The sequence below is a fragment of the Oryctolagus cuniculus genome, chromosome 5 (assembly GCF_051225735.1).
Source record: "Oryctolagus cuniculus isolate XC-2025 breed Fujian yellow rabbit chromosome 5, ASM5122573v1, whole genome shotgun sequence".
Lineage (NCBI taxonomy): Eukaryota > Metazoa > Chordata > Mammalia > Lagomorpha > Leporidae > Oryctolagus > Oryctolagus cuniculus.
Window position 1 is genome coordinate 43,056,053 of NC_142871.1, and position 18,047 is coordinate 43,074,099.

At 37.5% G+C, this 18,047-nt stretch overlaps 1 pseudogene; it reads right to left on the reverse strand.

Annotated features, from left to right (window-relative positions):
* Positions 1–10,652: 10,652 nt before the first annotated feature.
* Positions 10,653–11,085, reverse strand: LOC108177381 (large ribosomal subunit protein uL24 pseudogene; annotated as a pseudogene).
* Positions 11,086–18,047: the final 6,962 nt, after the last annotated feature.

Genomic DNA, 18,047 nt, shown 5'->3' on the forward strand with positions numbered 1-18,047 from the left:
GGGTTTGGAGAAGGATAGAGACATCCTAGTACAGGAAGCTCATAGAACCCATAATAAACGTGAACAAAAGAGATCCTCACCACGACACATTGTAATCAAACTAACCACAGTTAAACATAAAGAGAAGATCCTAAAATGTACAAGAGAGAAATGTCAGATTACTCTCAGAGGATCTCCAATTAGATTCATAGCTGACTTCTCATTAGAAACCCTACAGGCTAGGAGGCAATGGCGAGACATAGCCCAGGTACTAAGAGAGAAAAACTGCCAGCCCAGAATATTATCCTGCAAAGCTCTCATTTGTGAATGAAGGTGAAATAAAGACCTTTCATAGCAAACAGAAATAGAAAGAATTTGTCACACTTGTCTAGCCCTGCAAAAGATGCTTAAAGATGTGTTACACACAGAATCACAGAAACATGGCAATCAATATGAAAGGAAGAAATATATAAAGGAAGAAAACCTCCCAGTAAAAGATCACAGGAAGTCCAAAGCATATATTAAAAATATCTTTGGGAAAATGGCAGGGCAAAGTTACTACTTATCAATAGTCACATTGAACGTTAATGGCCTCAACTCTCCAGTTAGAAGACACAGACTGCCTGAATGGCCTAAGGAACTAAACCCATCTATTTGCTGCTTACAGGAAACACATCTTTCCAACAAAGATGTATGCAGACTGGAAGTGAAAGATTGGAAAAAGATATTCCACGCTAATATAAACCAAAAATAGATGGCATAGCCATCTTAATATCAGAAAAAATAAACTTTAACACAAAAACTGTTAAGAGAGACAAAGAGGGGCATTATATAATGATTAAGGGATCAATTTAACAGGAAAATGTAGCTATTATAAATGTATATGCACCTGATTACAGGGCACCGGTTTATTTAAAAGATATGTTCAGGGACTTAAAGGGAGACTTAGACTCCAATACAATAGTGCGGGGGGACTTCAATACTCCACTCTCAGAAATAGACAGATCAACCAAACAGAAGAACAACAAGGAAACAGCAGATTTAATCGACAGGATAGCCCAAATGGATCTAACAGATATCTACAGATTTTTTCATCCTGAACTGAAAGAATTTATATTCTTCTCAGCAATACATGGAACCTACTCTAGGATTGACCACATACTAGGCCATAAAGAAAGTCTCAGCCAATTCAAAAGAATTAAAATCATACCATGCAGCTTCCCAGACCACAGTGGAGTGAAGCTGGAAATTAGCAACTCAGGAATCCCTAGAGCATAGGCAAACACATGGAGACTGAACAACATGCTCCTGAATGAACAATGGGTCATAGAAGAAATCAAAAACTTTCTGGAAGTAAATGAGGATAACAATACAACATCTCAAAGCTTATGGGATACAGCAAAAGCAGTGTTAAGAGGAATGTTTATATCAATAGGTGCCTACATCAAGAAATTGGAAAGGCACCAAATAAATGAGATTTCAATTCATCTCAAGGATCTAGAAAAACTGCAGCAAACCAGACCCCAAATCTAGTAGGAGAAGAGAAATAATGAAAATCAGAGAAGAAATCAAAAGGATTGAATCCAAAAAAAAATTACAAAAGATCAGCCAAAGAAGAGAGGGTTTTTTGAAAAAATAAACTAAATTGACAGCCCATTGGCACAACTAACTAAAAAATAAAAGACTCAAATCAATAAAATCAGAAATGAAAAAGGAAATGTAACAACAGACACCACAGAAATAAAAAGAATCATCAGAAATTACTACAAGGACTTGTATGCCAGCAAGCAGGGAAATCTATCAGAAATGGATAGATTCCTGGACACATGCAACCTACCTAAATTGAACCAGGAAGACATGGAAAACCTAAACATACCCATAACTGAGACAGAAATTGAAACAGTAATAATGTCCCTCCCAACCAAGAAAAGCCTAGTACCACAAGGGTTCACTGCTGAATTCTAGCAGACATTTAAAGAACTAACTCCAATCCTTCTCAGACTATTCATAACAATCAAAAAATAGGGAATCCTCCCAAATTCTTTCTATGAAGCCAGCATCACCTTAATCCATAAGCTGGAAAAAGATGCAGCATTGAAAGAAAATTACAGAACAATATCCCTGATGAACATAGACGCAAAAATCTTTAATAAAATGCTGGCCAATAAAATGCAACTAACACATCAGGAAGATCATCCACCCAGACCAAGTGGGATTTATCCCTGGTATGCAGGGATGGTTCAATGTTTGCAAGTCAATCAATGTGATACACCACATTAACAAACTGCAGAAGAAAAACCATATGATTATCTCAATAGATGCAAAGAAAGCATTCGATAAAATACAACACCCTTTCATGATGAAAACTCTAAGCAAATTGGGTATAGAAGAAACATTCCTCAATACAATTAAAGCAATTTATGAAAAACCCACGGCCAGCATCCTGTTGAATGGAGAAAAGTTGGAAGCATTTCCACTGAGATCTGGTATCAGGCAGGGATGCCCACTCTCACCACTGCTATTCAGTATAGTTCTAGAAGTTTTAGCCAGAGCTATCAGGCAAGAAAAAGAAATTAAAGGGATACAAATTGGGAAGGAAGAACTCAAACTATCCCTCTTTGCATATTATATGATTCTTTATTTAGGGGATCCAAAGAATTCTACTAAGAGACTACTGGAACTCATAAAAGAGTTTGGCAAAGTAGCAGGATATAAAATCAGTGCACAAAAATCAACAACCTTTGTATACACAGGCAATGCCATGGCTGAGGAAGAACTTCTAAGGTCAATCCCATTCACGATAGCTACAAAAACAATCAAATACCTTGGAAAAAATTATCCAAGGATGTTAAAGATCTCTATGATGAGAATTACAAAATCTTAGAGAAAGAAATAGAAGAGGATAGCAAAAAATGGAAAAATCTTCCATGCTCATGGATTGGAAGAATCAATATCATCAAAATGGCCATTTGTGGGTTTAACCAATGGAAAAAGGAAGACCTTTTTCTCTGTCTCTCTCTCTTCCACTAACTCTGCCTGTCAAAAAAAAAGTCCATTCTCACAAAAGCAATTTATAGACTCAATGTGATACCAATCAAAATACCAAAGACATTCTGCTCATATCTGGAAAAAATGATGCTGAAATTCATATGGAGGCACAAGAGACCTCGAATAGCTAAAGCAATCTTGTACAACAAAACAAAAACAAAGCCGGAGGCATCACAATACCAGATTTCAGGACATACTACAGGGCAGTTGTAATCCAAACAGTATGGTACTGGTACAGAAACAGATGGATAGAACAATGGAACAGAATTGAAACACCAGAAATCAATCCAAACATCTACAGCCAACTCATATTTGATCAAGGATCCAAAACCTATCCCTGGAGTAAGGACAGTCTATTCAATAAATGGTGATGGGAAAACTGGATTTCCACATGCAGAAGCATGAAGCAAGACCCCTACTTTACACCTTAAACAAAAATTCAATCAACATGGATTAAAGATCTAAATCTACAGCCTGACACCATTAAATTACTAGAGAACATTGGAGAAACCCTGCAAGATATTGGCACAGGAAAGTCTTCTTGGAAAAGACCCCAGAAGCACAGGCAGTCAAAGCCAAAATTAACAATTGGGATTGCATCAAATTGAGAAGTTTCTGTACTGCAAAAGAAACAGTCAGAAAAGTGAAGAGGCAACTGACAGAATGGGAAAAAATATTTGCAAACTATGCAACAGATAAAGGGTTGATACCAGAATCTACAAAGAGATCAAGAAACTCCACAACAACAAAACAAAGAACCCACTTAAGAGATGGGCCAAGGGGCTCAATAGACATTTTTCAAAAGAGGAAATCCAAATGGCCAACAGACAAATGAAAAATGTTCAGGATCACTAGCAATCAGGGAAATGCAAACCAACACCACAATGAGGTTTCACCTCACCCCAGTTAGAATGGCTCACACACAGAAATCTACCAACAACAGATGCTGGCGAGGATGTGTGGAAAAAGGGACACTAACCCACTGTAACTGGCAAAGCCACTATGGAAGTCAGTCTGGAGATTCCTCAGAAACCTGAATATAACCTACCATACAATCCAGCCATCCCACTCCTTGGAATTTACCCAAAGGAAATTAAATTGGCAAACAAAAAAGCTGTCTGCATCTTAATGTTTTTTGCAACTCAATTCAAAATAGCAAAGACCTGGAATCAACTAAATGCCCATCAACAGTAGACTGGTTAAAGAAATTATGGGACATGTACTCTACAGAATACTATACAGCAGTCAAAAAAATGAAATCTAGTCATTTGCAACAAAATGGAGGAATCTGGAAAACATCATGCTGAGTGAAATAAGCCAGTCCCAAAGGGACAAATATATGTTCTCCCTGAATGGTGACAACCAACCAAGCACCAATAAGGAAACTTGTTGAAGTGAGATGGACACTATGAGAAAAGGTGACTTGATCAGCCCTCACCCTGACTGTTGATGAACAACTTAATACTTTATCCCTTTTAGTATTTTTTTTTTGTTCTACTTAATACTATTGGCTGAACTCTGTAATTAACACACAATTATTCTTAGGTGTTTAAATTTAACTGAAAAGTGATCCAAGTTAAATATAAGAGTTGGAATAAGAGAGGGAGAAAAGGAGGAGATGTACAATTTGGGACATGCTCAATCTGACTTGACCCAAACAGTAGAGTTAGAAACATACCAGGGGATTCCAATTCAATCCCATCAAGGTTGCATGTACCGATGATCAGTTTCAGTTCACAGTTGATCATAATGAAGGGATTAAGAGTCAAAGGGATCACATAAACGTGACTAGTGTCTGCTGATACTAACTGATAGAATTAAAAAGTAGAGAACGATCCAACACGGGAAGCTGGATACACAGCAGATTCATAGAATGGCAGATGTCCTAAACAGCACTCTGGCCTCAGAATCAGCCCTTAAATCATTCGGATCTGGCTGAAGAGCCCATGAGAGTATTTTAGGCATAAGCCAAGACACGCTGGGGAAAAAAAATTAAAAAACTACACATACACACACAAAACCAAAAAAACCTAAATGAAAGATCTCTGCAAGTGAGATTCCAGCACAAAGAACGGGCCATCAAAGAACGAGGTACCTTTCTTGGAATGGAGGTGTGAACTTACACTTTGACTATGACCTTGTCTAAATAAGATCTAAGTCAGCAAACTCAAAATGCTTCCATAGCCTGGGCAACTCATGACAAGAGCCTCGGGAGATTACTGACACCATAAACAAGAGTGTCAATTTGTTAAGTGAACAACAAGAGTCACTGTGCACTTACTCCTCATGTAGGATCTCTGTCTTTAATGTGATGTACAATATAAGTTAATGCTATAACTATTACTCAACTGTACTTTACACTTTTTGTTTCTGTGTGGGTGCAAACCATTGAAATCTTTACTTAATATATACTAATTAATATTCTGCATATAAAGTTAATTGAAAATGAATCTTGATGTTAATGGAATGTGAGAGGAAGCGGGAGATGGGAGGGTTGTGGGTGAGAGGGAAGTTATTGGGGGGGGAATACATTGTAATCCAAAAGCTGTACTTTGGAAATTTATATTTATTAAATAAAAGTTAAAAAAAGAAATTTCTAAAAGAGAAGATTTTTAGAATTAACACCAGATACATGAAAAAGAGAATTAGTGAGGTGATGCATATGTATGTTAACTAGCTTGACTGAATCTGCAGTATACATATACCAAAACATCACATTGTACTTCATAAATACATACAATTACTATTTGGCAATTAAAACTAAATTTTAGGGGGCAAATATTTAATGTAGTGGATTAATATACCTCTTGTGATGTCTATTTCCCATGTCAGAGTGCCTGGCTAAGTCTCAGCTTTTCTGCTTCCCATCCAGCTTCCAAGAATATTCACCCTAGAAGGAAGCAGGTCATAAATTGGGATATTCTGAAAATAAGCAAAGATTATTATTTTTATCATTAATATAAATTCCATGATCTCTATGGGTAAAATAACAACTACAATACTTTTTTACATATATTCAGATTTAGGAACATAGTGATACTTCCCACCCTACCTTCCCTGTCACACATTCTCAAAGACTTCTTCTTCTTCACTCTCCCATTCCCACTCTTAATTTTTACAAAGATCTACTTTCAGTTTAATTAATGCCCATAATATTAATCCTACACTAAGTAAAACAGTTCAAAAAATAGTATGGAGAAAAAAACCACTGTCCCTCAAGAGAAGAGACAAGGGTTGTAAACAAACATAGAATCTATAAATGTATATTTTACTCTAATACATTATGTTTTAGGTACTATATTAGTTGTCTTGGATCAGGGAAAACATATGGGACCTGTATTTTTGGAACTGGCTTATCTCACTAAGTATTATGATTTCCATTTCTGTCATTGTGTTGCAAAAGAGAGAATTTCACTTGTTTTTATAGCTGAGTAGTACCCTCTGGTGAATATACCACAATTTCTTTCTCAGGTCAACATTTGATCTATCTAGGTTGATTCTATACCTTAGGTATTGTGAACCATGCTGCAATGAACATTGGGGGTACAGATCACTTATTCATATGCTGATATTGTATGGTTTGAATAAATTCCCAAGAGTGGGATGTCTGGATCATATGGTTGGTCTATCTTCAGATTTCTGAGGTATCTCCATACTGCCTTCCACAGTGGCTGCACCAGTTTGCATTCCCACCAACAGTGGATTAGGGTACCTATTTCCTTCCATCTTTGCCAGCATTTGTAGTTTGTGGATTCCTGTGTGAAATCTATTCTAACTAGAGTGAGGTAAAGCCAGATTGCGGTTTTTATTTACATTCCCCTGATGGTTAGTGATCCTGAGAATTCATTCATATATCTGTTGGCCATTTCAATTTCCTCTCTTAAAAAATGCCTGTTCAAGTCCTTTGCTCACTTCACAACTGAATTCTTTGTATGGTTGTTGTTGAATTTCTTGAGTTCTTTATAGATTCCGGATGTTAACCCTTTATCAGTTGCATATTTTTTTTGACAGGCAGAGTAGACAGTGAGAGAGAGAGACAGAGAAAGGTCTTCCTTTGCCGTTGGTTCACCCTCCAATGGCCGCCGCGGCCGGCGCACTGTGGCCAGCGCACCGTGCTGATCCGATGGCAGGAGCCAGGTGCTTCTCCTGGTCTCCCATGGGGTGCAGGGCCCAAGCACTTGGGCCATCCTCCACTGCACTCCCTGGCCACAGCAGAGAGCTGGTCTGGAAGAGGGGCAACCGGGACAGAATCCGGCGCCCCGACCGGGACTAGAACCTGGTGTGCCGGCGCCGCTAGGTGGAGGATTAGCCCAGTGAGCCATGGTGCCGGCCCAGTTGTATAATTTACAAACATTTTCTCTCATTCTGTTGTTGGCCTTTTGACTTTGCTGAGTGTTTGTTTTACTGTGCAGAAGCTTCTCAGCTTGATGTAATCCCATTTGATAATTTTGGCTTTGATTGTGTGAGTTTCTGAGATCTTTTCAAAAAGTCTTTGTCTATTCCAGTGTCTTGCAGTTTCCTCAATGTTCTCTAGTAATTTGATGGTATCAGGTGAGAGATTTATGTCGTTAATCCATTTTGAGTGGATTTTTGTGTAAGGTATAAATTAAGGGTCTAGTTTCATACTTCTGCAAGTGGAGATCCAGTTTTCTAAGCACCATTTGTTAAAACTACTGTCCTTACACCAGGGATTGATTTTAGCTCCTTTATCAAAGATAAGTTGATTGCAGATGCCTGGATTAATTTCTGGAGTTTCTATTCTGTTCCATTGGCCTACACATCTGTTTTTGTGTCAGTACCAGGCTGTTTTAATTATAACTGCCATGTAGTATGTCTTGAAATCCAGTATTGTGATGCCACAGGCTTTGTTTTTGCTGTACAATATTGCTTTAGTTACTCTGGATCTATTGTGTTTCCATATGAATTTTATCATTCTTTTTATAGCTCTGCAAGAATGTCATTTGTATTTAATTGGGATTGAATAGAATCTGTAGATTGCATTTGGTTTTATGAAAATTTTAAGGATATTGATTTTCCCATTCCATGAACATGGGTTTTCCCATTTTCAAATATCTATTTCTATTTGTATTTTTTTCCTTCAGTTTCTTAATGTGATGTATCAGATTTATTGATCTGCAAATGTTAAACCATCCCTGCAAACCTGCAATAAATCCCTGTCAATCTGGGTGAATGATCATTCTGATGTGTTGTTGGATTCAATTAGCTATTTTTTTGAGGATTTTCGCATTGATGTTCATCAGGGATATTGGTCTATAGACACTTTCTCTGTTGTATTTTTTTCTGGTTTAGGAAGTAAGGTGATGAAGGCTTCATAGAAGGAGTTTGGAAGGATTCCCTCCCTTTCAATTACTTGGAATAGCTTGAGAATAATTGTAATTAGTTCTTCTTTAAATGTCTGGTAGAATTCAGCAGTGAAGCTGTCTGGTCCTGGGTTTTCTTTGTTGAGAGGGTCTTTATTACTGATTCGTTTTCTGTCTTGGTTACTGGACTGTTTACGTTTTCTATGCCTTCATGACTCAATTTTGGAAGATTGCATGTGTCTGGGAATCTATCCATTTCTTTTAGATTTCCCAGCATACAACTCTTTGTAGTAATTTCTGATGATTTCTTTTATTTCTGTGGTACCTGTTGCTACAGTTATTTTTCATGTCTGATTTTATTGATTTGGGTCTTTTCTTTTTTTAATTTTTTTTATTTAGTAAACATAAATTTCCAAAGTACAGTTTATGGATTACATTGGCTTCCCCCCCATAATTTCCCTCCCACTATCACCCCTCCCATCTCCCGCTCCCTCTCCCATTCCATTCACATCAAGATTCATTTTCAATTATCTTTATATACAGAAGATCCATTTAGTATATATTAAGTAAATATTTCATCAGTTTGCACCCACACAGAAACAAAAAGTGTAAAATACTGTTTCAGTACTAGTTATAGCATTGGTACATGCCACCTTGATGGGATTGTATTGGAATCCCCTGGCACATTTCTAACTCTTTTTTTGATTAATGGATCAACAATATATCAATTTTCTTTATTTTTTCAAAAAAACAGCTTGTTTTGGTCTCATTTTTTGTTTTGATTTTCTTTATTCTCTAATTTTAATTATTTCTTTCATTGTACTAATTTGGGATTGATTTTTTTTATTATTTAGGCCCTTGAGATGCATTGATAGCTCATTTATGTCATACCCTTGTAATTTTTTCATGTAATGGCCAATTGCTATGAACTTCCCTCGTAACACTGCTTTTGTTGTATCCAATAAGTTTTGATATGATATATTGTTGCGTTCATTCATTTCCAGAAATATTTTTATTTCTCTTTGATTTCTTATATTACTCACTGTCCATTCAGTAACATGAACAACAATAATTCCATAGAATTGGCTTTACAATGTAACATCAATTATGTATTGTCTTGCAGCAACAATCTAAAATTACATTATTTCTATGTAAATAAAATATGATTGCCAAAAATTTTATTGTGTTTGAAAGGCAGACACAGAGTTACAGAGAGCTCTCCTGCCCACAACAGCTGCAAATAGTCCAGGGGTAGAGCAAGGAGTAGGGAATACAATCCAAGTAATCCACACAGGTGCCAGGAACCCAATAATTTGCACCATCAGTGTTGCCTCCCAGGGTTTGCATTATCAGAAAGCTGGAGTCAGCTTACTGGAATCAAACCCAAATACTCTGATGTGGCATGTGGGAATCTTAACTGCTAGCCCGTGCCCCTGCCTTACCTACCTCTAACATTTTATTTCCTACTACTCTTCAACAAACATGCACATCCTATATTCCTGCTTACATTCTACCTAAATAATTTATGAATTTTAAATTCTCAAGTCTATAGTTGAGTTTTAAACAACTTCTATATCTTTTTGGAATGACTGCTTTCCTCATTTTCTACTGGTGATCCCCTTCTCATCCTCTAAGATCCAGTCCTGTCAAAAGTCTTTCCTGGTCATTGTTTTTCTTTTTTTTTTTTTTTACTGGCAGAGTGGACAGTGAGAAAGAGAGACAGAGAAAGGTCTTCCTTTGCCGTTGGTTCACCCTCCAATGGCCGCCGCGGCTGGTGCGCTGTGGCCGGCGCACCGCGCTGATCTGATAGCAGGAGCCAGGTGCTTCTCCTGGTCTCCCATGGGGTGCAGGACCCAAGCACTTGGGCCATCCTCCACTGCACTCCCTGGCCACAGCAGAGAGCTGGCCTGGAAGAGGGGCAACCAGGACAGAATCCGGCGCCCCGACCAGGACTAGAACCCGGTGTGCCGGCGCCGCTAGGCGGAGGATTAGCCTATTGAGCCACAGTGCTGGCCTAGAATACATCATTTCTTCAAATGCTCAAGCAGTCGACCAATGCTAATTGTGTGTCTTTTATGTGCTCTCTTTTTTCCCCACAAGGCACATTGCTGAATTTATAGTTTGTTGCCCTATTAAAATGAGCCCTTAAGTGATAGGAATTTTCATATGCATTTTTACCTTCCAATGCAACCAAACAGATTGAATTATTAGGGACTGAGTGAATGCTTGCTTAGAGTAGACATTCAGATTTTTAATTTTTTTAAATTCAACAGTTTTAACCAAAGCTATGCATATAACATTACCTTATTCCTGCATCCTCGCAATTGTTTCTTCCTTATATTTGCCCTTTTCCTCTCTTACATGGTGAAACGGCTTTCCACTCAAAGATCTCTTGCAGTTTTCTCCAGTTATAGCCTGGTGGCAAGCAACTGGCTGGGGTAAATGCCCACATGGACAGTTATGCCATTGGCCTTTCTTATTGCACATGTTCAATGTAGATGACATATTTCTTCCTATAAATTTAGACTACTTTGCCAACTTGCTGAGCTTTATAGCATCATCGCACAACTTGCACTTCACCATCCTTTTGGATGGTCATGGGTCACATGTTATACCTCTATCTCAGCTCTTTGGAAAGAAGGGAAGACATAATTTTTCTGAAAACACAGGAGGGGGCATTGAAATGCCTTTTTCACTTCTTCCTTCAGTCAGAAGTCACAAAAGGATTGGACTTCATTTTGGCTGCTGCTGCTCCAGTATGGCCACAAAAGAGAACAGGACATTCAGATTTTCCCAATACACCAGAGCTTCAGACACGCACATTAGTCATGAAGTTCTACATCAGACAAAGCCTCAGGAAAAAAACAAAGTTCTATTAATCCACAGACATAAAAATAGGAGTAAAGTAGTATCAGACAGCAAACCTATCATGTCCAATCTGTAAATATAATAGAATTTTCCAAGTGAAAAAAGTACTAAGAGAAGCCTCTCCATTAATGTTTTAATAGGTAAAACCATTTTAAAAATGAATGACACTTTTGCAGTTTCAGTTAACAAGGATAACCTTGATAACAATAACTAGGAATTTTAGTTATGTATCAATACATACTGAAATAATCAGAATAAATCTAGATCTTTGAGCACCAGGAATGTGTATGTTTAAGGAACAATGCATTTATGCTAATGACCCTCTCTGCAGTCTGGGGTAGGTACACCCAGAGGTTTCTGAAAAAGGAGACTCTGAGCAAAATTTAAATGCACAGCCCCCTAAAACATCCTTGACATGATTTTTGTAGGTCTGCAGTACTGAGCTAGAGAGCTAGGACTGAGTCCATGCTGCTACTCTGGCTTTGGGCCCATTTCAAGGAGCTTGCAAAGCTGTGACCTTCAAAACATGAAGCAGGGTGATCAGTTGCTCTGGTCAAGACTATGAGCATAAGTGTAGTAAAATATCAACTTTTTCAAGACTGTAAATGAAAAAAAAAACTGAAAATTTGGTCAGACTTGAAAAGTAATCTTGGAAGTAGTTGCCTGCTAAGAAAACATTACAGGGAAAACCATTCATTATGGACTTCTTTTCTGCAGTACAGATTCATTCCTAAAGATCCTACTATCCATCGACTGTTTAGGAGATTAAACGTTAGGAGGAGCTAAGAACTCCCAGGACAAGATTCATACAAAAATAAAATAAAAATTCATGAGTAAAGAAGAATATTTTAACTTCACCTAATACTCTAGACATACAAAATATTAATATAATGTAGATTCCTATGAGTCTTCATCTTGTATTAACAAAAAATATGTAAATATGTAAGATTTAGCTGACAATTTCAACTGAAATTTACCCAGAAAATTCAGTGTTTAGCCTTTTCTTTAATCATTTATCAGAACTGTAATGTGGATTAATCACTTTTTCCTAAAAGTAATAATATCCTGACACACACGGATTTGAATTGCCTTTCTGGCACCTACTAAACAGATGGGGACAATGAGCAAGTAACTAAATCTTTCTCAACTTTCATGTTCAGCTGAAAAATAAAAATCATAATCACTAATTTGAGTTGCTTGAGAATTAACCTATGCCACTCTCTTCTTAATATATTTGGCACATAGCACGCAACACATAAAAAGTAGTATTTTGTTATCAATAATATATTGAATTAAATATAATATTAATGGTAGTAACAGTGACTTAACACAATGGAAGTTTATTTCATGTTATCCAATATAAGTAAACCTTGCTGAAATATGGCTTTTCTCATTATGGCACTCATTTTGTGGCTCAAAAATCCCTCAGTGTTGATAAATCTTCTGCCCTCATCTACCAAAAAGGGTGGAAATGCCTCAGCCACCATTTTAAAAACCTAATCTGTTCAGGACAAGAATCACTTTGACAGATATTCCCTCAGCACAACTAGTCACCTGATCCACGGAAGCCTGGCATTGTACTCCCTGGTGGAATAGTTCCCTTCTACTGGAAGCTCAACAGTATAAAGTGGATAACACGGATTTTATGTGGTCATCTAACTGTCTCTGCCATGTTAGTTCCTTTGACCATTATTACCTTTGTGCCCTGTTATCCCTCATCACAACACACTCACACTCCTCTATCATTCAAAATTCCATCTAGTCATGACATCCAGTTCAAAGCCTAGAAGCTGTAAATGATACATATATACTTCTCTCCCCCAGACCCATATGGGACAGCTTATTGCCTGGTGACTCATGAACTAGAAGACAAGTTGTCTTCCTTCTACACCCCTGACACCCAACACACAATGCTGCAGTAGGGACAGGATAATCACTACAAAAACAAAGAGAATGAGAAACACATGGAAGTCCCTGGTCCATGACAATACTGCAATTCTGCCAGGAAGGCATTGTGAATATCCCTATCCTGGCAATAATGGAAGCTCTCTGATTAGACTTATACTCAACATTTCCTTGCCAATATAATTCATCCAGCGTTTCTAGGCTTCTGATTTATTTGCTTCTAGTGAATTCCATGTGTCAATAATGGCACACAAGTTTCTGTATTTTCACAAGGCTGAGACCAATTGTTCAAATGGAATCATAAAGAGATTTTTTTAATCTTATCTGTGCAGTGGTCTCAAAGCCTTAAATTTTACAACCCTGTGAGCCTTAAATTTCTGGATTTTATCTACTCCTTTTTATTTACAAATTTAAAGCATGTCAATTTTTTTTGTCTGAATTCATCTCTTCTTATATCTTTTAAAAGGTAGCAAACAATAAATACAAACTATAATACTCTGATTGCTATTTTTTCTTTTCTTTCAGGATACACTTATGGGGTATCCAACTACTGTGCATCAGGCACCATTCTAGGCTTTTGGGATTCATCAGTGAACAAAACAAAGATCCCTGCCTTGTAAACTTTATACCCAGAGGTATAGGTAAACTTAACCAAAGACGTTAAAGATCTCTACGATGAAAATTACAAAACCTTAAAGAAAGAAATAGAAGAGGATACCAAGAAATGGAAAAATCTTCCATGCTCATGGATTGGAAGAATCAATATCATCAAAATGTCCATTCTCCCAAAAGCAATTTACAGATTCAATGCAATACCAATCAAGATACCGAAGACCTTCTTCTCAGATCTGGAAAAAATGGTGCTGAAATTTATATGGAGGCACAAGAGACCTCGAATAGCTAAAGCAATCTTGTACAACAAAAACAAAGCCGGAGGCATCACAATACCAGATTTCAGGACATACTACAGGGCAGTTGTAATTAAAACAGCATGGTACTGGTACAGAAACAGATGGATAGACCAATGGAACAGAATTGAAACACCAGTAATCAACCCAAACATCTACAGCCAACTTATATTTGATCAAGGATCTAAAACTAATCCCTGGAGCAAGGACAGTCTATTCAATAAATGGTGCTGGGAAAATTGGATTTCCACATGCAGAATCATGAAGCAAGACCCCTACCTTACACCTTACACAAAAATCCACTCAACATGGATTAAAGACCTAAATCTACGACCTGACACCATCAAGTTACTAGAGAACATTGGAGAAACCCTTCAAGATATTGGCACAGGCAAAGAATTTCTGGAAAAGACCCGGGAGGCACAGGCAGTCAAAGCCAAAATCAACTATTGGGATTGCATCTAATTGAGAAGTTTCTGTACTGCAAAAGAAACAGTCAGGAGAGTGAAAAGACAACCGACAGAATGGGAAAAAATATTTGCAAACTATGCAACAGATAAAGGGTTAATAACTTATAAAAATTTTTAGGAGTATTTTTCAAACATGATATATTTTCCTCAGACATTGTACATAAGTAATATATTGCCTACATATTCTCACATTGTCAAAGGTCCACTGCCTGAAACTTCAAAATCCATCCAGAATTCTAGCACATTTTATACCTCTACTGCTAACACCTTGAACCAATTCTTCTCTTCTCTTCCATGAATTATTTTGCATCACAATCTATTCTCTGCACAGCATAGAGTCCAATCATGACATCCTTCTACTCAAAATCCTTCATTGATTCCAGCTTATTCTAAATGTGCATCAAAGTACCATTCTCGTCCTTCAAGGCACCTATGTGCTTCCTCGTGGTTCTCGCTTTGGATTTGTTTCATTCAGTTCTCCCCTTTGCTACTGTACTCCAATCTCACTAGTATCTCTCCCTCTCTCTGTTTTCTTTTTCCTAGATGTAAGCTCAACTCCTCACTGTTGCTTCCTGCTATACTCTTGGTTCCCAGATATTCTCAGGTCTGTCTTTCTTATGCTTTTCAGAGATAGAGGGTTGTCTTCCCTGACCAAAGTTATAGGAAAGAATATTTATGGGGTAGAATCATTCATTGTCTCCTTGTCTTGTTTTTTTTTATTCTTTATAGCATTCATGCCCACTATGTATGTCTTTTATCTGTTTATCTATTTCCATGAACATCATGATTATAAGTGATAAAACAGCAGAGATTGTGTCAATTTTGTTCAGTGACTTGAATGGTACCCAGATATAGTCAATATTTAATAAATAATTTTAAATGTAATTAATGGGATTCGGCATTGTGATGCAGTGAGTAGAGCACCACTTGCGATGTTGGCATCCCTCATGAGCGCCGATCCAGCTTCCTGCTAACATGCCTGCGAAAGGAGCGAAGGATGGCCCAAGTGCTTAATCCCCTGCCAGCCACATGGAGTTCCAGGCTATTTGCTATGGCTTGGTCTGGCCCTGGGCATTCCAGCCATTTGGGGAGTGAACCAGAAGATGGAATTTCCCTCTCTGTATCTCTCCCTCTCTCTCTTAAACACTGCTTTTCAAATAAATAAATCAGTCTTCAAAAAACTTAATTAATGGATATGAGAGTATCAATTTTTATTTATATCCATTTTCTAGTTGTTCTTTTTTTAGGAGTTATATTATTTATTTGAAAGACAGAGTTACAGAGAGAAGTAGAGTTAGACAGAGAGGTCTTCCATTCTGCTGGTTCACTCCCCAAATGACTGCAACATCCAGAGCTGAGCTGATCTGAAGCCGGGAGCCAGGAGCTTCTTCCTGGTCTCCCACGTGGGTGCAGGGGCCCAAGGACTTGGGCAATCTTCTACTGCTTTTCCAGGACATAGCAAAGAGCTTGATCGGAAGAGGAGCTGTTGGGACTCGAACCAGCGCCCATATTGATGCCAGCACTGCAGGTTGGAGATTTAACCTGTTGCACCACAACCGTCAGCCCCCTATTTATTCTAAGGTAGAGAGAAAGATAAATATTTTCCATCTACTAATTCACTCCCCAAATGCCTGCAACAGCCAGGGCTGGGCCTGATCAAGCCAGACGCCAGGAACTCCATCCACGTCTGTCATATGAGTGGCAGGGACCCAATTATTTGGAGCATCATCTGCTCTCTCCCCAGGCACTTTAGGAGGAAGCTGGATCAGAAGTGGAACAGCCAGGACTCAAACCAGCACTCTGATACAGGATGCCCACATTGTAAGCTGCAGCATAACCCACTGCTCCACAATATCACACTTGATCTTAGCAAAATGCCAAGAAGCTACTGCACAATATCAGCCAAATTTATATTCCCCTATTTAATAAATTAAATATGCTAAATTATGAAAATATGATTTTGACCCACACAGGGATTCAATTAAGCCAATTTTATTTTTTTGACAGTAATTTTGGAATTTATTTTGTTAATATTATTGCATGCTTATAATGAGCAGCATGAATCTAAGTACAGCATTTATTTCCATTAATTCCACCTGTGCAATCAGATAGATTTTTATCTCAATTTAATCTGTCATAATCAAATCATCTCTGTAAAGTCATCCTAGTATTTTTTCTTATTAGTTTTTTTTCTTTTTTTTACTTTTATTTAATAAATATAAATTTCCAAAGTACAGCTTGTGGATTACAGTGGCTTTTTCCCCCCAATAACTTCCTTCCCACCCACAACCCTCCCATCTCCCACTCCCTCTCCCCTTCCATTCACATCAAAATTCATTTTCAATTATCTTTATATACAGAAGATCAATTTAGTATATATTAAGTAAAGATTTCAACAGTTTGCACTCACACAGAAACATAAAGTGTAAAGTACTGTTTCAGTACTAGTTATACTATTGATTCACATAGTACAACACATTAAGGACAGAGATCCTACATGGGGAGTAAGTGTACAGTGACTCCTATTGTTTTTTTTATGGAAATTAAATTTTATTACGGATTACAATAGTTCTGTGTATTGTATAATAAATGCAAACACTGTAATTTGGTTCACAATCACTTCTTCACCTCTATAAATTTCCCTTCATGAAATTTCACTTTTGGAATGCATTCCAACATTCATTCATTGATTTCTCTATTTAGGAGCAAATGCAGAAGAAATTTGGTTTTCTTATTTTTTTACATACTACTAAAATATAGTCAAAATATATGGTTTAGACTTAGATTACAAGGCTCTTTAAATTGACTTTATGTTATTTGATTGATTGTTATAATCCCTTGAAAATAATTTTGAAAAATTCTGTAAATAGTTATCTTTTTTTTAATGGTTCTTTCTTCTTTTTTTTTGAGATTTTTTGACATCTTTATTTGCAAGTAGCAAAGACAGAATATGAATATAAATTTCCAAAGTACAGAATATGGATTACAATGGCTTCCCCCCCCATAACGTCCCTCCAACGCGCAACCCTCCCCTTTCCCACTCCCGCTCCCCTTCCATTCACATCAAGATTCATTTCGATTCTCTTTATATACAGAAGATCAGTTTAGCATACATTAAGTAAAGATTTCAACAATTTGCTCCCACACAGAAACATAAAGTGAAAAATACTGTTTGAGTACTAGTTATAGCATTAAATCTCAATGTACAGCACATTAAGGACAGAGATCCTACATGAGTAGTAAGTGCACAGTGACTCCTGTTGTTGACTTAACAAATTGACACTCTTGTTTATGGCATCAGTAATCACCCTAGGCTCTTGTCATGAGCTGCCAAGGCAATGGAAGCCCCCTGAGTTCACTGACTCTGATCACATTTAGACAAGGCCATGGTCAACGTGGAAGTTCTCTCCTCCCTTCAGAGAAAGGTACTTCCTTCTTTGATGACCCATTCTTTCCACTGTGATCTCACTCGTGGAGATCTTTCATTTAGGTTTCTTTTTCCCCAGAGTGTCTTGGCTTTCCATGCCTGAAATACTCTCATGGGCCGG